Raw genomic sequence first — 25,673 nt, forward strand, 5'->3', positions numbered from 1 at the left:
AACTTAGTTATTAAAAAAAAGCACTTGACATACTGTGTTTTAGTTGCCTTGTTAAATTATTTTACAGCTGAAGACTAAGCTTTGTGAAGGCAGGTACTGTTTTTGTAATGTTCGGTGCTTATTTCTCACTGCCAAAATAGTATCTGGCTTAATATGTAATTGTTAAATGAATAAATCAATGAATGACTTCTTAAACTGATGACATAAATTTAGTCACTGAGGAACTGAACCATTTTTAGGATTCAAAGTGTGAAAGTGTTAGCTGCTCAGTCATGTCTGACTCTTTGTGACCCCATGGACTGTATGTAGCCCATCAGACTCGTCTGTCCATGGGATTCTCCAGGCAAGAACACTGGCATGGGTTGCCATTTCCTTCTCCAGGGGATCTTCCGACCCAGGGATTGAACCCTCATCTCCTGCACTGCAGGCTTACCACTGAGATTATGTACCTTAAATATGGGCTTCCCAGGTGGCTCAGATGGTAAAGAATCTGTCTACAATGGAGGAGACCCAAATTTGATCCCTGGGTTGGAAAGATGGCCTGGCGACGGGAATGGCTACCCACTCGAGTATTCTTGCCTGGACAATTCCACGGACAGAGGAGCCCGACAGGCTACAGTCCATGGAGTCACACAGAGGAGTTTCTTTGCCTTTTATTTCTTAAAAATAAATAAATAAATAAAGGAGAAAAAAGGCAATGATGAAAATTATAGCATAAAATATGACTATAATCTTAGTGGTCTTGTGGAATGGCTTTTTAAAATTAATTTTTTATTGATATATAGTTGACTTACAATATTAGGCTCTTTTTAATCTGAGGATTAAAAACTTCAAGGGAACCTAGTCACGGGAGGCAGCCCATACTTTTTGAATTTTACCTCTGGGAGCTTGACCAGGTTCTTACAGTAAATGTTGGAGAAAAATTCCCTCTTGCTTCTGGCAGGGGGAGGGGAAGAGGAGCCATTCTGAAAAACACCAGAGCACTTTGCACTCCCTAACAATGCTTCCCTCAGAAGAAATTAGCTTATCATATCCTAACCTGCTGGAGTGTTACTGGAGCCTAATGGACCTGGAGGAAGGGCAATACCCACTCCAGTCAGCTCCAGTAGATGGGAAATACTAACCTCCTCTCTGCCTTCCATGTGGGAAGAGGGAAATATCCAACTCCAGTCCATGCTAGCCATTCTCTCACCTAAAGAGACCAAAACAACAACAAAAAAACAACCCCAAGAAACACTTGTGATGCACTTGTGATGTTCACAGTCCAGAAGCACTGGCTCATTAAAAGGCAGAAGCCTGATCACGAGACTGCTTTTGCCCTACAACTCACTTTTGCCCTACGACTCACTACTTCATTATTAAAGGTCTATTTACAGCAGTTCCTTTTACCCAGGACATCATATCCAGCTATCAAGAAGAAAAAATCATAAGGCATACCAAAAGGGGACAAACACAGTTTGAAGAGAAAGAAGTGTCAGAACCAGATATAACAGAGATATTGGAATTACCAGACTGGGAATTTAAAACAGCTGTGATGGATATGTTAAGGATTCTTATGGATGAAGTAGACAGTATATAAAAATAGATGGGCAATACTAGCAGAGAGACAGAAATCCTAAGAAAGAAACCAGAAGAAATGCTAGAAATAAAAAAAATGCTGTAACAGAAATGATTCATTTCTTTAGTATCTACTAATATTACTATCTGCTAATATCTACTGGATATGGTTGAGGAAAGAATATTACTCACTGCTAAAATGGAATGATCTACGAAGCCATGAAAGACAGGCAGGTACTTAAATGCATATTGCTAAATGAAAGAAGATAATCTGTTAAGTCTGTCTGTGCGGTACAACTCCAATTATATCACATTCCAGAAAAGGAAAAACTGCAGAGGCAGAAAAAGACCCATGGTTGCTATGGGTTGAGTTGAGGGGAGGGATGAATAGGTGGAGCCCAGGATTTTTAGGGTGGTGAAAATATTCTGTTTGACACTTTAATGATAGATATATGTTATTGTACATTTATGAAAGCTTGGAAAGTGTATAACAGCAAAAGTGAACCCTGATGTAGACTGTGGACTTTAGGTGCTTATAATGTGTCATGCATGTCGGTTCACTGATTATAACAAATGTGGTGTGGAGGGCGTGATGATATGAGAGTGGCTATGAATGTGCGGGGGCCATGGAGTGAATGGGTGATCTCTGTACCTTCTTCTCAACTTTGCTGTCATCCTAAAAGTGCTCAAGAATTTGTTATAAAAATAACATGAAGTTAAAACAGTATAGCATGGGAGAAAAAATATCTGAAAGTTGATTTATCTTTCAAGATAGTTTTCTTGAGTATTTTCATGTCATAATATTGCTTCAAAATTGTTGTTGTTGTTTAGTTGCTAAAGTTGTGTCAGGCTCTTTGGAAATCAATGGACTGTAACCCACCAGACTCGTCTCCATGGGATTTCCCAGGCAAGAATACTGGAGCAGGTTGCCATTTCCTACTCCAGGAGATCTTCTCGACCCTAGGGATCGAACCTGCATCTCTTGCATCTTCTGCATTACAGGTGGATTCTTTACCTCTGAGCCATCAGGGAAGCCCATGAAAGTGAAAGCGAAAGTGAGGTTGCTCAGTCGTGTCCGACTCTTTGCAACCCCATGGACGGTAGCCTACCAGGCTCCATGGTCCATGGGATTTTCCAGGCAAGAATACTGGAGTGGGCTGCCATTTCCTTCTACAGGGGATCTTCCCAACCCAGGGATTGAACCTGGGTCTCCTGCATTGCAGACAGACGCTTTACCATCTGAGCCACTAGGGAAGCCCCAGGGAAGCCCATAGTCAGCCTTTTATCATAGGTTAATGGAAAACACTGGGCTTCCCTGGTGGTTCATGCAGTAAAGAATCTGCCTACAATGCAGGAGACCTGGGTTTGATCCCTGGGTCAGGAAGATCCCCTGGTAAAGGGAATGGCTACCCATTCCAGTATTCTTGCCTCGAGAATTCTATGGACAGAGGAGCCTGGTTTATAACAGTTCATGGAGTTGCAGAGTCGAACATGACTGAGCGACTGACACTTTTCACAGTTCAAAGCACAGCTATCTCTGCATGTACCTTTTGTTTCTGCAACTGAGCTGCAATAAAACCCATTCAGCTTAATAGTGTACGTGGACATTTTGCAGTCATGTCAGCTCCCTGTTAATGCGCTTCCGCACATGAAGCCAGTGGAATAGTCTCAGCCTTGTTCACAAAGCCCTGGTCTCTCAACTCCCCTTGTATAATTTGCATTTTCTATTTTTCTCATCACTTTCATTTCAAAATTGCTCCATTGAAGGGAAATTGTAGCCTCTAAAATCAATTTGAATTTTTTAGGAATAGCAACTTATTAAGAAAATAGTAATTGTTTCACATGCTGTGCGTAGTCACTCACTTTTGCTTTTATTCCTCCTTGACTTTCTCCTGATTGTGAGGTCTCCTTCTATTCCTGATAGCATTTTTGTACCTCTGTTCTTTTAGTCTGGGTGCCTTTTAGGCCCCCTGTAAGGCTATCCTGTCACCTTTACCAGTAATTATTAATCCTATATTGCTTGCTTCACTAATGCTTCACTAGATGTTTCAAATTTGAAGCTTCATGTTGGTGAAATAAATCAGACCTTCCTTTATCAGTGTGTTCTCAAATACATTTACATAAAATGATGGCTACCAATTTACAACTTTCCAGTGGTTACATACTTGGTTTAGTGCGTATGCATGATCCGTGGTGTTCAACTCTTTGAGACCGCCATGGACTGGAGCCCACCAGGTTCCTCTGTCCATGGAATTTCCTAGGCAAGAATATTGGAGTGGGTTGCCATTTCCTTCTCCAGGGGATCTTCTGACCCAGGGATAGAACCTCCGTCTCTTGTGTCTCTGGCATTGGCAAGCAGATTCTTTACCACTCAGCTACCTGGGAAGACAAATGGTTTAGTAATTGATTACAACTCTGTATTTCTCCTGATTAGCTTCTTTTGGACTGTATTTAATGTGATGTAATATTATATGTTGTGTATATGTGTATGTGTATTCTGTCCTAAATTTTATAGGCTAGGGATGAATCAGTTTAATATATTGACCGTCTTCTAAAAAGCAGCATCATGACAGCTTTTATTTCACGTGATATGTTAGATTTTGCTGCTTGCCATTTCAAAGATTATATATTTTAAAAGCAAACAGGCTTAATATTAAAAATAATTATTTGCAATTCCATTTCTGATATGACCGTTTTTTTTTTTCAGGTTAGAATACTGCTTTTCTACTATTAAGGCAATATGAATTACCAAAAGGTATTTTTAAGATGCAGGTTCAGATTCCATAGTTGTGGGATACTGTTAAGCTCCCAAGTGAAGCCAGGCTTCTGGTACTAGCAGTTGTCACCTTCTATCATTTGGGAGGAGGATATGATCAAGACAGCTTCTTTCAGTGATGGCGGAAGTCTCCTGTCATTCAGACGTCCTCCCAGCGAGTAGGTCCTACTGTGAAGACAGAAGCTAGGTTAGTGATTCCTTAAGGATCTTTCATGCCTGTAAGGTCCTTTTGCCTTCCATCTGTATGACTCCACCCCTCAGAGGAGAAGGGGCACCTCGTTAGAGGAGAGGCTGGACCCATTCTTTTAACTGACATCTGCATTAAGAATGTCAGGAAATTCCCTTGTGTTTATGATATGTGTAGAGGCGGACTTACATTTTAGCTTGGAGACACAGCCTTGGCATGACAAGTGCAGGCAAAAGTTAGTGCATCTAATAATTTAAGTGTAGCAGCCAGTCCCATTTAATAGAGTACTTCAGTAAGTCTTTTTGAAAAGTGAATATAAGGAGTTCCATGTTGGTGTTGTTCAGTCGCTCAGTCTCGTCTGGCTCTTTGTGACCCCGTGGACTGCCAGAACGCCAGGCTTCCCTGTCCACTAGCTTCTGGAGTTTGCTCAAACTCATGTCCATTGAGTCAGTGAAAAGTGAATGTAAGCTATTCTTTTTTTTTACAAAAATGAGAATTCCCTAATGTTCATTTTTGTTAGTGTTTCTGTTAGTGGCTTTTATTTTTTTTTATTTTTAATTTTTTTAATTTTCATTTTTACTTTATTTTACTTTACAATACTTTACTGGTTTTGGCATACATTGACATGAATCCGCCACGAGTGTACATGAGCTCCCAAACATGAACCCCCTCCCACCTCCCATCCCACATCATCTCTCCGGATCATCCCTGTGCACCAGCCCCAAGCATCCTGCATCCTGCATCAAACATAGACTGGTGATTCGTTTCTTACATGATAGTATACATGTTTCAATGCCATTTTCCCAAATCATCGCAGCACTGTTTATAATAGCCAGGACATGGAAGCAACCTAGATGTCCATCAGCAGATGAATGGATAAGAAAGCTGTGCTACGTATACACAATGGAGTATTACTCAGCTATTAAAAAGAATACATTTGAATCAGTTCTAATGAGATGGATGAAACTGGAGCCGGTTATACAGAGTGAAGTAAGCCAGAAAGAAAAACACCAATACAGTATACTAACACATATATATGAAATTTAGAAAGATGGTAATGATGACCCTGTATGCAAGACAGCAAAAGAGACACAGATGTGTAGAGCGGACTTTTGGACTCTGAGGGAGAGGGAGAGGGTGGGATGATTTGGGAGAATGTTATTGGCTTTTAAAAAAGAAGTGTTATTTTATACGGGCACACATTTTCACTTTTGAACGTATTTCATAAAATTTCAAACTTGCTGCATGAATAATAATATGGGAAAAGCATGGTGGTGTACACTTTTTCCCCTTAGAACACACTAAGTAATTTGCATGGTTACCAGGTGAGAATTTTGTTTGCCCTTAACTAAGCATTTAACATAAAGTCATGAAAACTGTATTGTGTTTGTTGAAATATTTGAGTGAAGGTGGAGACCTTTTTTTTTGCTTTTATCTTTGAAATAGTACAAGTTTTGAGAAGCACAAAAAACTAAAATTTGTCTATTCAATCTGAAGTTTGCCTCTTGACCTCCAGGAATATTATTTTGGAAAAATTTGTCAGTTTTCTTTTGAAGATCTCAACCATTATTGGTCTTGGCAGTCTAGTTGAAAGTACTTCTCTATGTAAATGCACATATTCGTTTAGCAAATATTTATTAATGTGTAAAAGGGCAACGCACTGTGGGAGACACTGATGAGGTTACAGAGAGGTACCAGATGCAGTTCATCTTTTTAAGGAAATCCTCATTGCCCTTTAATGCATTATCAATCAGTCTGAGTTCACTGGTCTTCATGGTGTGAGAAAGTCTTTAAGTCTTCTTATTTGATTTGATTGCAGTCTGTCTATGGTATTTTACAGAAGAGTATACTTTGTCTCTCTTCCCCACTCTGTTACCAGACAGTATCTTTACTCTCATCAGTGAGATGATGTTTATCATCTGTATCTGTTATATTAAACTTAAATAATTTAAGTGAATTATTTAATATCTTCTTTTGCATATAAGTGTATCCTGGGCTCACTAACTTTCAGTGCTTTTGTCTCTAACAAAATTAAGAAATCTTATTCGTATTGCATTTAAACTCTTTATTTTGAGAGCCCTTCTTGGGACTCTGTAAACTTCTGTTTTGCATATATTCTTTATGTCAGATAAAGTCTGCTCTGCTCTCTAGTAGTGTGGAGGGAGAAGGTGAGAGAAATGTTTCAGCGAGTGCGAAGGGTAGGACAGGCTTGTTGCATTTCCACGACAGGACATGAGGCCTGGGCGTGGGGAGGTTAGAATCCTCCCAGCGAGATGGAGCCATTGTGTGGACATTCTGCTGCTTTCCTTTCCTAAAGGAAGGACAGAGCCATGTTCATGTTAGGGGTCAAGAGTGTTCTTTGCCCCAATAATCTCTCCTTCTCTGACTTTAGAATAGAGCTGAACTAATCAGAGGAGTCAAATTATATCATCTCTTGGTTATCTTTTTTTTTTCTCCCTGTAACAGCTTTATTGAGATATTCACACACTATACCACACTGTATATTTACTCATTTAAAGCATATAGGTTAGTGGTTCTTAACATATCTATAGAGTTGTGGAACCATCACTGTAATCAATTTTAGAACATTTCAGTTCAGTTCAGTCACTCAGTCGTGTCCGACTCTTTGCGACCCCATGAATTGCAGCACGCCAGGCCTCCCTGTCCATCACCAACTCTTGGAGTTCACTCAAACTCATGTCCATTGAATCAGTGGCACCATCCAGCCATCTCATCCTCTGTCGTCCCCTTCTCCTCCTGCCCCCAATCCCTCCCAGCATCAGTCTTTTCCAATGAGTCAACTCTTCGCGTGAGGTGGCCAAAGTACTGGAGTTTCAGCTCTAGCATCAGTCCTTCCAGTGAACACCCAGGGCTGATCTCCTTGAGAATGGACTGGTTGGATCTCCTTGCAGTCCAAGGGACTCTCAAGAGTCTTCTCCAACACCACAGTTCAAAAGCATCAGTTCTTCGGCACTCAGCTTTCTTCACAGTCCAACTCTCACATCCATATATGACCACTGGAAAAACCATAGCCTTGACTAGACGGACCTTTGTTGGCAAAGTAATATCTCTGCTTTTCAATATGCTATCTAGGTTGGTCATAACTTTCCTTCTAAGGAGTAAGCGTCTTTTAATTTCATGGCTGCAGTCACCATCTGCGGTGATTTTGGAGCCCCCCAAAGTAAAGTCTGACAGTGTTTCCACTGTTTCCCCATCTATTTCCCATGAAGTGATGGTACCAGATTTAGTCACTCCAAAAGAAATTCTGAACCTCTTAGAGATACTTCTCACTTCCCCCATCCTCCACTGCTTGCACCCCAGCCCTTTGCAACCACTGGTCTGCTTTCTTCCTTTATGGATTTGACTATTCTGAATATTTGTATCAACAGAATCATACAATATGTGATCTTTTATGACTGACTCCCTTCACTTAGCATTATTTTTCAAGGTTCCTCCATGCTGCGGCATAGCAATACTTTATTTCTTTTTTATGGCTGAATAATAATAGTCCATTGCATGTCTGTATCACACTTTATCTGCTTATCAGTTGGTTGACGTTTGTTTCTTTTCACTTTGGAAATGTTATGAATAGTACTGGTATGAGCATTCAAGCACAAAATTTTGTGTGTTTCAGTTTTCATTACTTTTATCTTTGTTTCTAGGAGTGGAATTGCTGAGTAAACTCTATGTTTGAACTTTTGAGGAACTGCTAGATTGTTTTCCACAGTAGCTCTTTATTATTTTTTGAAGCCATTTCTTCCACCTGTTTTCACTTTCCCTGCCTTGATTCAGGTCTTGATGCCTCTTGCCTGACTGAAGAGACTCACTCGTAGGCAGTGGCACAGTGGCTGAGAGTGTAGGTTGTGGAGTCAGATGAAATCAGCGCCTAGCATGTGACAATAGAAAGTTACTGAACTTCTGCCTATCTCAGTTTCCAGCTAAAGAATTATATGTTCCTATCTTCCATGCTGTTAGATGTGGCCATGTGACTTGTTGGGGCCAGTGAGATGTAAAGAAACATTGTGTGTGATTTCCAGGATAGCTTACTGAGGGGGATTGTGTAGGTCTCTTGCTTTTACTTCTTCTTGCTGCCTGGAATTGGATACACTGTCTGGTGCTCTAGTAGCATCTTGGTCTCACCAGTAACTATTCGAGGGAGCTGGATGCTTGGTCACCATGGATCTTTCCAAGCATCCCCATTTCCTGCCGTTGTTTTACATGAGAGAAACCATGGAACTCTATGTGATCAACCCACTGTAACACTGAATTTTCTAGATACAACCACATCTGTTTTGAAAGTAATTTTACTACCACCAACCTTTCCCTTACCCTGTGCCATTCCAGTTGATAGGTTTTATTCATGCCTGGCCCCTTCGATTGATTCAGCCACAAGGACTGCCCTCTAGCTGGCATCTGTGCATCTTAACTGCTGTTCCTATCATCTGCAGTGCTGACGTTGCCTTTTAACCATATTAACCCAGCAAATTTTTACCCATTCTGTAGTTTTGATTTCGTTGATCATTTTTAATGAGTTCTGTTCTGACAACTCTTTGTTTCTAATCTTGAGTTTTCCTGGATATTTGTTACACGTTTTGACTGAAACATTTTGTCATTTTGCATCAAGGCTATTTTAAGAGTAGAATGTAGGTAAAATGAGTGTGGCCTCTGAAGTCAGCTAATATCCAAAGTTATCCATCAATACTGAACAAATGGCTCTTGTCTATCTTAATCTCACTAATTCTTTACCCTTTCTTAACATTGTTTCCCCTATCCTTTCTTCTCTATCACCTGGAACGTGCTTTATCATCAGCAAAACTTCAGGCAATATCCTGAAGGTCTTCTCTGAATGTTCTCTTGTTGCTCCAAGTGAAATCTGACTGCCTCTTAAGGACAGTGCTTCCTGTCCTTCCAGGTAGTGGCTGTTTTTTCTTATATCCTATGTTCCTTGGTGTTGAGAGAAACTGCATGTCTTTCTTGCTCCCATTGCTGCTTTTAAAGATATGTCTCTTCTCCTTCGAAGTTACCAGGTCCTTTGAAGCATTTGCCTTTATATCCCATCACCTCACCTTCCATTTACCCCTTTTCATTCATGACTCACTTTTTCTTTCTTCATCATTACTCTGTGTCATTCTTGGTGTAGTGAATATCCACCCAACACCTGGCCTCTTCATCCCTATTTCTTATTATCTTTCCCTTTATCCCAGTTTAGCTACCTCTTCCTGTGGCCATACTCCAGAACCTGTGGTGACCAATAACTGTTACTTCTGTTACTTCAGTATCTGGGTTCCCACTCTCTACCTGCTACTGTCTTACCGATGGCTAGCACAGTACTGATTCCACATAGCAGGCGGGATAGTAAACATTGTTGCTGTTCCTGCTTCTCTGTTTCTGTTGCAGAAGTTCTTGAAAGTAAGAACTGTATCTTATTATGATCCCTATTTCTACAGAACCTACCAAAGTCCATTGTACAAAACAGTTCTTAGTGATGTTTATGGGCCCAGTAAAATAAAGAGCAGTAACAATAGGAAGAATTTGTCTTTCAAAAGATCCTTTTATCAGAAAAAAAGATAATTAAAATTTACCATTTAAATATCACATGGCTTTAAAAAGCCATTTGAGTAATGACATTTCAAAAATTGTTTTCTTTCTCATTCCCTCAGGGGGAAAATAGATGTTATAATTTATTGCCATTGGGATTCTTTAATTTTAGTCAGGGTTGATCAGTTATAAATTTCCATCGTCCAAAGATGATTATAACTGAGCTATAAATAGGAAGATTGCTTTTTAGTAAAATGAATCAGCTTACCTGAAAAGAATTAATTATCTTTTCAGTGTTAGAAAACTTTTTACTACTCACTTAATGAGTGAGAAGGAGAGGGGAGTGGATGTGTTAAGATTTTCTCAGCCTTTCTTATAATATTTGTAGAAAAATAGAAGTATTCAATGCCATTGTATTATTTGTGATTTTTTTTTTTTTTTGGAGATAAGAGAAAGATATGTAAAAGTTTTTTGCTTATTTGGGTTTGGATGTTGACTTTCAAGAATGTTTAAAACTAATGTGTACCAACAGTTTTCCCAGAAGCACTAGTTTCATTATTAGTGTATTTATGTGTGGTTGCTCATTATATCCATGAATATTTCAGTAAATAACTTCTATTTATATTGCTATTATACTTTTCAGTAATTTTTCATAGTTAAATATATGAAGGACTTGAAAATCATTGGGAAAAATATTCCAAGGATTTATAAACATTCAAGGTTTTATAAAATTCTGAATTTCTATAAGGTTAAACTCTTTAATATATTAATATGTTTTTTACCCAGCACTTGAGGTATTTCAAATAGTATCTGGAAACATCTTTTAGAGTTTGCCATTAAAAAATCTCCTAGGTAATAATAACATGGTGATGATTATAAGGAGCACTTCCTATAAACCAAGCACAGTAAGTTTTTCCCACATTTTATTTAATTCTTGTTATAGCCATGTAATTTTGCTGTTATTATTATTCCCACTTTAGTTCAGTGGTTTAGAGAAAGTAAACTGAAAATTCAGTTCCAGGCCATATGGCTTCATTCTCAGTGATTTACCTATTGTATTTTTCTTGTAGTGCCTAATTGAGGAATAAATACAGACTCGATCTGTGAGAAATTAATTTAAAATCATGCATCCAACAAGAGATCAAACTCGGTAAATTTAATCTCTTTAAAAGACAACACAGCTGAAAATGGGCAAATTACATGAATAGGCAGCTCACACAAAAGAAACCAAAAATGGTGAATGGACTTGCAGAGGTGCTCAAGCTCTGTTTATCAAGAGAACACCCAGCAAAAGCACAACGAGATAATATTTCACACCCATCAGGCTGACAAAAAGTAAAATGACTGTCAACAGGGTTGACAAGATATGTATTTAAGAGAACTGTACTGCTGCGGAGAATTCCATGGACAGAGGAGGCTGGTGGGCTACCTTCTTGGGGATCTCAAAGAATTGGATGTGAATGAGCAAATAACACACACACACACACACACACACACACTGCTGAGGGAGTGTGAATTTTTACAACAGCTTTGGAGAGCTGTTTGTCGACATGTAAAATATTTCAAGATGTGTATTCTTATAACTCAGCAATTCCACGTCTACAAATATGTGCTCTAAAGCAGCAAAAGGCAAAGTGGGGTCCTGAAACTTCTGGGCTTTCCCCAAGGTACTTTCAGAGGATCTGCAAGGTGAAAGCCATTTTTATAAGAATATTAAGACAGTATTTGCCTTTTTCATTCTAATTTTCTCATGATCATACAGTGAATTTTCTCAGAAGCTCCATGATAACTGATTATTCAGCAGATTGAGTTCAGAAACATTGATGAGAATTCAGCTGCATTTATTCAACCCTACACTTAAGATTTGTATAAATATGTAACAGTGCCACTCTTCCTCACTAATTTATTTTTGTTTTGTGAAATATAGTTATTTTCATAAAAATATATTCTATCAACATGTAGTATAATTATCATTTTAAATGAATTAATAAGTATTTTTAAAATTTTTTAATTTTAGTCTTTAATATAGGAAATATGGAGAGATGTTAGCTGCATGAGTAAAACCTCTTTGGAGTCCTTCAGCATTTTTTTTTTTTTTTACATTGAATTTGTATTATATATTGGAGTATAGTTGATTTACAGTGTTGTGTTCATTTCAGGTGTATGGCAAATGATTCATTATATGTATACATATATCAATTCTTTTTCAGATTCTTTTCCCATAGAGGCTATTACAGATTATGGAGTAGACTTTTCTGTGCTGTACAGTAGGTTCTTGTTAATTATGTAGTTGTATGTATATGTTAAGTCCAGAATAGTTTTGAAAATCATTGTATATATGTACAATGCAAGTGTTCACCATAGTATTGTTTATAAGAGTAAAATAATAAACCCAAATGTCCATCAGTATAGATATGATGCCAATTCTATCAATGTGGAATGATAATATAAATTGTGATATATCTTTATATATATACACATACATACACACATTCATCCATATTTCTCAGATATTCCTTACCTTATGTGTCAAAATGTTTTTGAGACTGTATTTTTCTATTTATAAGTACACAATAAAAACGGATGCAAAGTTTATTAAAAATTAAATATCAGTTCATAATATTGCAAGTTTGTTGACCTTCATCTTGAAGTGTTAGCCACCCAGTTATGTCAGACTCTTTGACAAGCCATGGAGTATAGCCTCCAGGCTCTTCTGTCCATGGAATTCTCCAGGCAAGAATACTGGAGTGGGCTGCCATTCTCTTCTCCAGGGGATCTTTCCAACCCAGGGATTGAACGTGGGTCTCCTGCATTGCAGGCAGATTCGTTACCATTTGAGTCACCAGGGAAGCAAGGTAGAAATAAAAGTGGTACCAAACAGAAGCTACTCTGTTTGACTAGATGCATGATAAGCACCTTTAATAAGACTTGGTTTTTCAGAATGTAGAACATGTTTGTTGTTTCATTTCAAGAGTACTGTCTGCTTATTGATAAAGAAATGTCATTTAATTGTATATTTGTATAGATACTTCCACTGTAACGGCTTAAACAAATAGGAACTTATTTTCTGATTCAAAGTCTGGATGTTGGTAGCTGCTGGCTGTTGGATGTTATCAGGGTCTTTCTGTCTGATAGTATTTATTCTCTTATTGTTTCTTGTGCTCAGAAAGTTGAAATAAGCAAAATGCCTCTCATTAGAAATATAGTTGATTCTTTTTATTTACCACAAGCACTAAATTAGCCAAAACTGAATCATTGCTCCTAGGTGATAGTCAGAGTTAGGTTCCTAGAAGTCGCTGGGCATATTTTAATCAACAATCAATATATAACCCTATTTTGTATGTGTTTCTGTTTAAAGACATATTATTTAATGTATATTGTTGATTCACTAACATTGCATTCATCGCCAGCAGTACTATAACTCATTCCTGAATGAAGCTTATCTAACACACATATATCCTGGGCAAGATACATCATAGCTTCCTGTGCTTAGGATACTTCGCAGTACTATGCTAGCTGGCCATTTAAAATAGCAAAAACACCAATGAAAAGTGAAAAAAATAAGAGAAGTGTGGCACTAGATAGATCATACAAAGGGCACCTGTTTACAGTATGAGAGCTGAAACAAGAAAGCAGAGTGTCCTTTTGTTTGACCTCAGCTGGGAACATGTGTATTGGGTGACTCAAATTTTTTCCTTCTCTACACATATCCACAAATGACTGCAAAAATGCTGCAGGTATTGATTTGGAGTTATAAATAAATTTTAGTGAGTCGGCAGATTTTCTAGTAAAGAATCCATGAGTAATGAGGATCAGCTGTATTCCTTTACAAGACATTAGCCAGAAATGGGTAACATGGTCTGTTCTCAGAACAACTAGTGTCCATGGGCATAACATTTTTACTAGTTTAGACCAGTGATGATTTATGCCCCTGGAGTTGGCAACCTGCATGCTCTGAAATCAAAAGATCTCTTGTATTTCAACAAATCACAGTTCCCGTGGCAGGGAAGAGTCAAGTGGTTGTTGGGTAAGCAATGGACAGTGTCTGCTGTATGCCCAAACAAGTGCTTGGCATCTGGAAGGGACCCAGTACATTTTTGCTGAAGAAGGAATTGGTGAATGAATGACAGGGTCAGTTTTGAAAACAACCTTTAATATCTCTCATACCTCAAAGATTTTTCCATTTGCATCTGGAATTTTTATTTATTTATTTATTTAAAAAATTTTTATTTTTACTTTATTTTACTTTACAATACTATATTGGTTTTGCCATACATTGACATGAATCCACCACGGGTGTACATGCGTTCCCAAACATGAACCCCCCTCCCACCTCCCTCCCCATAACATCTCTCTGGATCATCCCTGTGCACCAGCCCCAAGCATGTTGTATCCTGCATCGAACATAGACTGGCGATTCGATTCTTACATGATAGTATACATGTTTCAATGCCATTCTCCCAAATCATCCCACCCTCTCCCTCTCCCACAGAGTCCAAAAGTCCGCTATACACATCTGTGTCTTTTTTGCTGTCTTGCAGACAGGGTCATCATTGCCATCTTTCTAAATTCCATATATATGTGTTAGTATACTGTATTGGTGTTTTTCTTTCTGGCTTACTTCACTCTGTATAATTGGCTCCAGTTTCATCCATCTCATTAGAACTGATTCAAATGTATTCTTTTTAATGGCTGAGTAATACTCCATTGTGTATATGTACCACAGCTTTCTTATCCATTCGTCTGCTGATGGACATCTAGGTTGCTTCCATGTCCTGGCTATTATAAACAGTGCTGCGATGAACATTGGGGTACATGTGTCTCTTTCAATTGTGGTTTCCTTGGTGTGTATGCCCAGCAGTGGGATTGCTGCGTCATAAGGCAGTTCTATTTGCAGTTTTTTAAGGAATCTCCACACTGTTCTCCATAGTGGCTGTACTAGTTTGCATTCCCACCAACAGTGTAAGAGGGTTCCCTTTTCTCCACACCCTCTCCAGCATTTATTGCTTGCAGATTTTTGGATCGCAGCCATTCTGACTGGTGTGAAGTGGTACCTCATTGTGGTTTTGATTTGCATTTCTCTAATAATGAGTGATGTTGAACATCTTTTCATGTGTTTGTTAGCCATCCGTATGTCTTCTTTGGAGAAATGTCTATTTAGTTCTTTGGCCCATTTTTTGATTGGGTCATTTATTTTTCTGGAATTGAGTGCATAAGTTGCTTGTATATTTTTGAGATTAGTTGTTTGTCAGTTGCTTCATTTGCTATTATTTTCTCCCATTCAGAAGGCTGTCTTTTCACCTTGCTTATATTTTCCTTTGTTGTGCAGTAGCTTTTAATTATAATTAGATCGCATTTGTTTACTTTTGCTTTTATTTCCAGAATTCTGGGAGGTGGATCATAGAGGATCCTGCTGTGATTTATGTCTGAGAGTGTTTTGCCTATGTTCTCCTCTAGGAGTTTTATAGTTTCTGGTCTTACATTTAGATCTTTAATCCATTTTGAGTTTATTTTTGTGTGCGGTGTTAGAAAGTGATCTAGTTTCATTCTTTTACAAGTGGTTGACCAGTTTTCCCAGCACCACTTGTTAAAGAGATTGTCTTTACTCCATTGTATATTCTTGCCTCCTTTGTCAAAGATAAGGTGTCCATATGTGTGTGGATTTATCTCTGGGAATTTTTAAAAAAGTGGTATTTTGACTACCTAACTCCAAGTCAAAGTGAAAGATAATATAAGAGAATAAAGAAATTTTACTTTATATGGATTAACTTCAAGTTGAATAAATCAGCAAATTCTTAGTCACAGCAGATGAGATCTAGTTTCCTGACCAGGGATCGAACCTGGACCCCCTGCATTGGGAACACAGAGTCATAGCCACTGGACCAATTGGGAAGTCCAAATAAGTCAGAGAAAATAATAAGAAATGAAGATCAGTTGAAACTTGTGTTCAGAAAATGACTGAGTAGCCCAAATTTCATTTTATTGAACTTAAAAAAAATTTTTTTCATATTGTTCCATTTTAGAAATGATTGTTTTTATATGTTGAAAGATATTAACTCTAGAAAATGTTTTAAAATATGCTATGATAATATAGATATCATTATTTTAAATTACCAGGTTCTCATATGGTATCTGAGTAAAAATATTTTACTTTTTAATACTACCATTTGTACCAAACACCAGTTAAAAATAAAATCAATTAATAAAATATAATTTCATTTACATTTTGTTCAAACAAAGTATACATTTGTGTTTACTATTCCCAACATGGTAATAAATTGTAATTCAAATTCAGTCTCTTTCTGTGTCCTGCCTTAGACCAAGAACAATTTAAAGTCATTAAATAGTAGTACGTATTGGCTTTTCATTATTATGCTTGTTTGGTTATAGAAGTAAAATAATACTATTATATAAAGTTGCAAAAGAGGAAAAAAAGGGAAAATCATCTCAATTTGTATCACTCAAAGAAAAATTTAAACAATTCGGTCTATTTCTCCTGGTGGCTCAGACGATAAAGTGTCTGTCTACAATGTGAGAGACCCGGGTTCGATCCCTGGGTAAGGAAGATTCCCTGGAGAAGGAAATGGCAATCCACTCCAGTACTATTGCCTGGAAAATCCCATGGACAGAGGAGCCTGGTAGGCTACAGTCCGTGGGGTCACAAAGAGTCAGACACGACTGAGCGACTTCACTTAACTTCTCCCCCCCAGACCACATTTCAAGAACTTAATTTCATAAAGTATGTGTAATGTGAAAAATCTGTTCAACTTTCTAGGTAGCCTTTATTATTATTATCATAGATTAGAATAACTTACAACTTTAAGGACAGAATTATATTTATTACTATCATTTGTAGAGCAATAAATGAAGCAGCTAGGATTAAAGTTTGCTTCTTCTAGAACTTCTTATGCTTGGTTTACCTTCTCTATTCCATACCTGCTTGCATACTGAGCTGGAGTCCAAATTTCAGGGCAAATGAAATTGTCTTCGTGTACATTTATAACTTCCATTTTGGTCCGTTGTCATAGTTTCTCCTGTCTTTTCTCTCTAGACCTTTCTTCATGTCGAACACTCTGGTAGTTCTCTCCCCTTCCTATACCTTCTCGAAACAAAATTTCTATTCCTAGAAATCTCAGCTAAGTGTTTAGAGAAAAATAATATGATTATCTGATTAAGGTAATTCATTCAGTTCAGTTCAGTCGCTCAGTCGTGTCCAACTCTTTGCAACCCCATTAATTGCAGCATATCAGGCCTCTCTGTCCATCACCAACTCCTGGAGTTCACTCAGACTCATGTACATCGAGTCAATGATGCCATCCAACCATCTCATCCTTTGTTGTCCCCTTCTCCTCTTGCCCCCAGTCCCTCCCAGCATCAGGGTCTTTTCCAGTGAGTCAACTCTTTATACTGAGTTGCAAATAAATTGTAGTCATAAGTCTTTTGCTGCAAAGTGTACATTTTGTCACAAGGTGCTATCAAGCTCAGAAAGGTTTTTGATAAGTATAATGTGAGTGTAATACTGTGGGACCATGAGAGAATCTTGTATAGGCATAGCACCTACTCACTGTAAGAGGGCCACACGGACATGAAAACCCTTACAAACCACTCCTGTTAACTCTCATTAGTTGGCTATCAGCTGATGATCATTCTCTTTATAAATATCATGGGAATTAATAATTATAATGAATTGACTGATGAAACATTTAATTCTGTATCTCCTATGGGCTTGTCTTTTAAGGTTTCTTTGGGACTAGGTCAGTACAGTGTTTTTTTTAATAAACATAAAAGGCCACTTTATTCAAAATTGAGAATGAGTTATTTGAGATTTCATTATTGTTTACTTCCAAGAGGACTTGAGGAAATTTAGGGTTAAAAGTTAAGCAAAGTAATGTACTTAATTATAAAATAAAAGAGGAAAATTTTAAAGTAGCTAGAAGGAGAAAATGGTCTCTAGGCCTCTGAAATGAACAGATTAATATGATTAGATGGTGAATTAGACTTTTGGATTTCTCACTGTTGGAACTAAAATGGAAATATGCTGCTGTTTTATTTTTTAACTAGAGGAAGCATGATTGATGATTCATTCATACTGATAAAGTGTACTCTGAATTTGAAACCAAGATGAACATCTTTTGCCATTTTGAAGGCTTAGGTTATAGTATATTAATGAAAATATTGACCAGATTTTCTTGTACCTTCTTTGAAATTTTACCTATGGTACTTTTATTTTTTTGATTATGCAGTATGATATTTATAATAGCAATACTTATATATTTAAAGCATTTCTGATTTCAGTCTTTAGGCAAAAGCATTTTTTTCCTTCATCCTGATTTAAAACTATTTTAGATTTTAAGATGACTTAGGGAAATTGAATGTATTAATGTCTCTTAGACTTGTCAGAATACACACCGAGGAAACCAGAATTGAAAGAGACACGTGTACCCCAATGTTCATCACAGCAATGTTTATAATAGCCAGGACATGGAAGCAACCTAGATGTCCATCATCAGACAAATGGATAAGAAAGCTGTGGTACATATACACAATGAAGTATTACTCAGCCATTAAAAAGGATACATTTGAATCAATTCTAATGAGGTGGATGAAACTGGAGCCTATTATACAGAGTGAAGTAAGCCAGAAAGAAAACACCAATACAGTATACTAACACATATATATGGAATTTAGAAAGATGTTAATGATAACCCTGTATGCGAGACAGCAAAAGAGACACAGATGTATAGAACAGACTTTTGGACTCTGTGGGAGAGGGCGAGGGTGGAATGATTTGGGAGAATGGCATTGAAACATGTATACTATCATGTAAGAAACGAATCGCCAGTCTAGGTTCGATACAGGATACAGGATGCTTGGGGCTGGTGCACTGGGATGACCCAGAGAGATGATATGGGGAGGGAGGTGGGAGGGGGGTTCAGGATTGGGAACTCATGTACACCCGTGGTAGATTCATATCAATGTATGGCAAAACCAATACAGTATTGTAAAGTAAAATAAAGTTAAAAAAAAAAAAGAATTGTATTACTTGACTAGGGCAAAGAGATTTCCTGTTTAGCAACACAGATGCTGTCACTGGAACAAATCCCTCTGCAACAATTCATTTTGGTCACAGCTTTCTTCATGTATGTGTCCTCTGCCTAAAAAACATCTTTAAGTCTCCAGATTTCAATTCTTAGCTGTTGGAATGACCCATAGTTCAGCTCACAGTATCCAATTTTATAGGGAAACATATAATGAGAGTTTAAATCTGTACTCTTGCAAAAATGTTAATTCCTCCTTAACCTATAATAGATATTACTTTGCATAAAGCAAACAGAATTTTAGGAGCTGTCATTGCCTTTTAATATTATTGAAGATATAACAGCCTTCTCTGGTTTTACTTTCTACAAATGAAACTTTCATAAAACATTTTTTCCTTCTTGAATCAGACCACTTTGATATTAATCATTCTGATCAAGTTAAAAACAGTAACAATACAGACTTTGGTGCATGTAACTTGAGCGCTGAAACGCTTATGTTGCGAGTCAAATTTTTGAAACTAGAGCCAAGTATTTTGGGTACATGTGGGTTTCAGAAAAATGGTGAATTGTCTGTGTGCTTGAAAGAGATGATCAGATTTGTGGCGTTTGTGGATTTTTCTTTTTTAGCAACCATGGAAGGGGCATGGGATTTTCACACATGGCATAGAAATAGGCAAAATTATCTCGAAACTTTGAAAGTATACTCGAAAGCCTCAGTTTTCACTCTACACTTCCATGCTTTGTTAGCAGACACTTTATGCAAGTTATCTGGTGTAGCCTACCCCACAGTCTTATGAATAATCACTTGTTGTCACTTTACAGAGCAGAAAATCGAGGCTAACGGGATACAAAGTTACACTGTTGGTAGGCTGTGGGCTTAGTGTCTCAGTCCTTTCCAGCTGCTCTAACAAAATTTCACAGACTGGGTAGTTTATAAACAACTGAAAATTTTCCCCACAGTTCTGGAAGCCAACATCAATGTGCCAGCAGGTCACATTCTGGTAAGGGCCCTCTTCCTAGTTCATAGCTGGCACTCTCTCACTTTGTCCTCACGTAGTGGAAGGGATAAGGGATCTATCTCTCTGGGGTCTCTCTTATAAAAACGCTAATCCCTTCATCAGCATCTTACAGTGGAGTACAGGTCTTTGGTTTTCTTAGGTAGATTTGTTCCTAGGTATTTTATTCTTCTGATGCGATGGTAAATGGAAGTGTTTCTTGAATTGCTTTTTCTGATCTTTCGTTGTTAGTGTATAGAAATGCAACAGATCTCTGTGTGTTAATTTTGTAACCTGCAACTTTTCTGAATTCATTGGTGGTTCTAGTAGTTTTCTGGTAGCATCTTTAGGATCTTCTGTGTATATTATCATGCCATCTGTGAACAGTGACAGTTTAGCTTCTTCCTTTCCAATTTGGACTCCTTTACTCCTTTTTTCCTCTGATTGCTGTAGCTAGGACTTCCAAAACTATGTTTAAAAACGTGGTGAGAGTGGACATCCTTGTCTTGATCCAGATGTTAGAGGGACAACTTTAGGAGATCAAAGACAGTGAAAAAAGGAAGTTCTCGAGTAAGATGGTCAGGCTCTCCTGACTAACCTGTCTCAAATACTTTGCCGTGCTTTTCTCTAAGAGCTAATGTGGGTTTAAGTTACTTGTATTTCTCCGAGGATGTGATGGTGCCTGTGAATCACAGATTCATTTTTCCTGAAATATCAACCATGACATTTTCTTGTTTTATACTTTAAATATTAGAAATAAGAAATAAAGTGATAGGGACTATAGAAAAAGGAATCCAAACTGATTCTATTTTCCTGTGATATAAATCTATATTATTTTGATCATCTCTGCTGTTTTGTATGAAAAACCATTGGATAGTTAGGTGGATGGTGGGTATGAATCTCTTTAATTTTTAAAAAGGCCTTTGGGCCCAAACCAGCACAATTACCATTTCCAAACAAAAATGGAGTATCCTTTTAATGTGTTATTATAAATATTTATGTCTAAAGGAATTCTTTTTGTTTACCATTTTCCAGTGTATTTTATTTGGCCAGAGTAGATGTTACATTATCCTTGAAGATAATGACATGATTTTATTTGGGACAATCTCTTTTTCATACTGTAGAATTTCTTTTGCTTTAGAAATTTCCAGGGAGAAGCAGCCAAGAACTTGGTAAAGTGGCATTAACATTTCTAATGAATTCTGTGACTTCAAAGAAGTTTACAAACATAAAAATTCTGTAAATAAATATTTCTGTGGTATTTTGTTTTAAAAATTGTACTTAGACTTCCTTCACTTATTTATTTTGGCTTTCTCCATTTAAAAACAGATGGAGAGTTTTTATTCTTTATTCTTAAGAGTTTCTTCATGACATTCACTATTTCTCATACAGCATAGAGCACCTTGGGTCTTAATTATATAAAAAATACTTTCATAGGAATTCTATTCAGAGAATCTTTCTTAAAACTTGTATAAAAGCCTAGTGTACTAAATCAGACATGCCATAAGTCAATGCTTTTTATCAGCTGTAAGTGGTACAGGCTTTATTCCATGTGCTCTGGTCTTTTTCTTAGCTCAGACTTCTTCCCAAAGAAATCAGCTTCAAACTACATTTCCACAGTGATCAGCCACAAATTAAAATTCAGTCCTTGAGATACTCAGTGTGCAGAAGATCCCTGGGTAGGGATCTTCACTGTGAATAAGGAGGCTGCACAGGCACACAGTAGGCTCTGTGTTGCTTCTGATCATACTGGGCTCTGCTCCATCCAGATGAGTGTGCTTCAGCAGGTAGGAGGGTCATCTGGCTTTTCTGTGGTGTCCGGGCCTATGCCTGTAGCTGATTGGTCAGTGGTGAGCCAGTTACCTTCCATAGTGAGAATGGGCTTTCGAGAAGACATTCACCTGCTAGGCATACTGGGAGACTTCTAGGAGATCAAGGCGTATTACTAGGGAAAACCCTGTGTAATAAATACATTACCTATGAATGTGTTGTAGCTGTACTCTTTTTTTGTCCTCTAGAGGAAGTTTAAAATGGATTCTGTAGGTGCCCGGGCTGGGTGAAATTTGGCAGTCAGTGGAGTTTGTTCATTTTTTAAAATATCCTTTCCAGGGAACTTCTTTCTACCTGGCAACTGCCTATATTATTTTAGGGCAGTTTCTGAATAGTAAGGATGCTTCCCCCCCTCAGATAGCCAAGAAGGACAGATGTTCCCTTAAACAAGTAGTCTATTGTTGGTATTTAAGGGAGCTATTTAATTCCCTTTCTTCTTTGATTTCTTTTATAAACATTTTTATTAGAGTCCAGTTGATTTACAATGTTGTGTTGGTTTCAGGTGTATAGCAAAATGAATGTTTTACATACACATGTATTCACTCTTTTTTAGATGCTCTTCCCATATAGACTATTACAGAGTATTGAGTCGAGTTCCCAGAGCTATATGCTATAAAGAGCAATATTTTGTAGGAACCTGAAATGTCAGGTCCATGAATCAAGGCAAATTGGAAGTGGTCAAACAGGAGATGGCAAGAGTGAACATCGACATTTTAGGAATCAGCAAACTAAAACGGACTGGAATGTGTGAATATAATTCAGATGACCGTTATCTACTGCTGTGGGCAAGAATCCATTAGGTGAAATGGAGTAGCCATCACAGTCAACAAAAGAGTCTCAAATGCAGTTCAGTTCAGTTCAGTTGCTCAGTTGTATCTGACTCTTTGAGACCCCATGAGCCGCAGCATGCCAGGCCTCCGTGTCCATCACCAACTCCCAGAGTCCACCCACACCCATGTGCTTCGAGTTGGTGATGCCATCCAATCATCTCATCCTCTGTTGTCCCCTTCTCCTCGTGCCCTCAATCTTTCCCAGAATCAGGGTCTTTTCAAATGAGTCAGCTCTTCACATCAGGTAGCCAAAGTATTGGAGATTCAGCTTCAAAATAAGTCCTACCAAGGAACACCCAGGACTGATCTCCTTTAGGATGGACTTGTTGGATCTCCTTGCAGTCCAAGGGACTCTCAAGAGTCTTCTCCAACACCACAGTTCAGAAGCATCAATTCTTCAGTGCTCAATTTTCTTTATAGTCCAACTGTCACATCCATACGTGACCACTGGAAAAACCATAGCCTTGACTAGATGGACCTTTGTTGGCAAAGTAATCTCTCTGCTTTTGAATATGCTATCTATGTTGGTCAAAACTTTTCTTCGAAGGAGTAAGCATCTTTTAATTTCATGGCTACAGTCACCATCTGCAGTGATTTTGGAGCCCAGAAAAATAAAGTCAGCCACTGTTTCCCCATCTATTTCCCATGAAGTGATGGGACCAGATACCATGATCTTAGTTTTCTGAATGTTAACTTTTAAGCCAACTTTTTCTTTCTCCTCTTTCACTTTCATGAAGAGGCTCTTGGATGCAATCTCAAAAATGACAGAATGATCTCTGTTCGTTTCCCAGGCAAACCATTCAACATTATGGTTATCCAAGTCTATGCCCCAACCAGTAATGCTGACGAAGCTAAAGTTGAATGATTCTGTGAAGACCTACAAGGCCTTCTAGATGTAGCACACAAAAAAGATGTCCTTTTCATTATAGGGGAGTGGAATGCAAAAATAGGAAGTGAAGAAATACCTGGAGTAACAGGCAAATTTGGCCTTGGAGTACAGAAGAAACAGGGCAAAGACTAGTAGAGTTTTGCCAAAAGAACGCACTGGTCATAACAAACATCCTCTTTCAACGACACAAGAGAAGACTCTACACATGGACACCACCAGATGGTCAATAGTGAAATCAAACTGATTATATTCTTTGCAGCCAAAGATGGAGAAGCTCTATACAGTCAGCAAACACAAGACTGGGAGCTGACCATGGCTCAGATCATGAACTCCTTGTTGCCAAATTCAGACAAATTGAAAAGTAGGGGAAACCCCTAGACCATTCAGGTATGACCTAAATCAAATCCCTTACTATTATACAGTGGAAGTGACAAATAGATTCAAGGGCTTAGATCTGATAGACAGAGTGCTCGAAGAACTATGGACTTAAATTCGTGACATTTTACAGGAGGCAGTGATCAAGACCATCCCCAAGAAGAAGAAATGCAAAAAGGCAAAATGGTTGTCTGAGGAGGGCTTACAAATAGCTAAGAAAAGAAGAGAAGCAAAAGGCATTGGAGAAAAGGAAAGAATACCCATTTGAATGCAGAGTTCCAAAGAATAGCAAGGAGGGATAAGAAAGCCTTCCTCAGTGATCAGTGCAAAGAAATAGAGGAAAAGAACAGAATGGGAAAGACTAGAGATCACTTCAAGAAAATTAGAGATACCAAGGGAACTTTTCATGCAAAGATGGGCACAATAAAGGACAGAACTGGTATGCACCTAACAGAAGCAGAAGATGTTAAGAAGAGGTGGCATGAATACATGGAAGAAATATACAGAAAAGATCTTCTCAGCCCAGAGAATCCCACGATGGTGTGATCACTCACCTAGAGCCAGACATCCTGGAATGTGAAGTCAAGTGGGCTTTAGGAAGCTTCACTACGAACAAGGCTAGTGGAGGTGATGGAATCCCCGTTGAGCTATTTCAAATCCTAAAAGATGAGGCCATGAAAGTGGTGCACTCAATATGCCAGCAAATTTGGAAAACTCAGCAGTGGCCACAGGACTGGAAAAGGTCAGTTTTCATTCCAATCCTAAAGAAGGGCAATGCCAAAGAATGCTCAAACTATCATACAGTTGCACTCGTCTCACACACTAGCAAAGTAATGCTCAAAATTCTCCACGCCAGGCTTCAGCAATATGTGAACTGTGAAATTCTAGATGTTCAAGCTGGATTTAGAAAAGGCAGAGGAACCAGAGATCAAATTGTCAACATCTGCTGGATCATCTTAAAAGCAAGAGAGTTCCAGAAAAACATCTACTTCTGCTTTATTGACTATGCCAAAGCCTTTGACTGTGTGGATCACAACAAGCTATGGAAAATTCTTAAAGAGATGAGAATACCTTTCTACCTTACCTGCCTCCTGATAAATCTTTATGCAGGTCAGGAAGCAACAGTTAGAACTGGATATGGAACAACAGACTGGTTCCAAGTCAGGAAAGGAGTACATCAGGGCTGTATATTGTCACCCTGCTTATTCAACTTATATGCAGAGTACATCATGAGAGATGCTGTGCTGGATGAAGCAAAAGCTGGAATCAACATTGCCGGGAGAAGTATCAATAATGTCAGATACGCAAAGGATACCACACTTACAGCAGAAAGTAAAGAACTAAAGAGCCTCTTGATGAAAGTGAAAGAGGAGAATGAAAAAGTTGGCTTAAATCTCAACATTCAGAAAACTAAGATCATGGCGTCTGGTCCTATCACTTCCTGGCAAATAGATGGGAAAACAGTGGAAACAGTGAGAGACTTTGTTTTCTTGGGCTCCAAAATCACTGCAGATGGTGACTGCAGCTATGAAATTAGAAGATGCTTGTTCCTTGGAAGAAAGTTATGACCAACCTAGACAGCATATTGAAAAGCAGAGACATTACTTTTCCAACAAAGGTCCCTCTAGTCCAAGCTATGGTTTTTCCCATTCATGTAT

At 38.1% G+C, this 25,673-nt stretch overlaps 1 protein-coding gene and 1 non-coding gene across 3 annotated transcripts in view; one reads left to right on the top strand and one right to left on the bottom strand.

Annotated features, from left to right (window-relative positions):
* Positions 1 to 25,673, top strand: part of SMYD3 (SET and MYND domain containing 3) — a 732,202-nt gene that overhangs the window by 123,887 nt on the left and 582,642 nt on the right. The window lies entirely within an intron of this gene.
* TRNAC-GCA (transfer RNA cysteine (anticodon GCA)) lies at positions 2,740 to 2,811 on the bottom strand. Its single transcript has one exon. It is a non-coding gene; the product is annotated as a tRNA-Cys (tRNA).

Source organism: Capricornis sumatraensis, chromosome 14 (assembly GCF_032405125.1).
Source record: "Capricornis sumatraensis isolate serow.1 chromosome 14, serow.2, whole genome shotgun sequence".
NCBI lineage: Eukaryota > Metazoa > Chordata > Mammalia > Artiodactyla > Bovidae > Capricornis > Capricornis sumatraensis.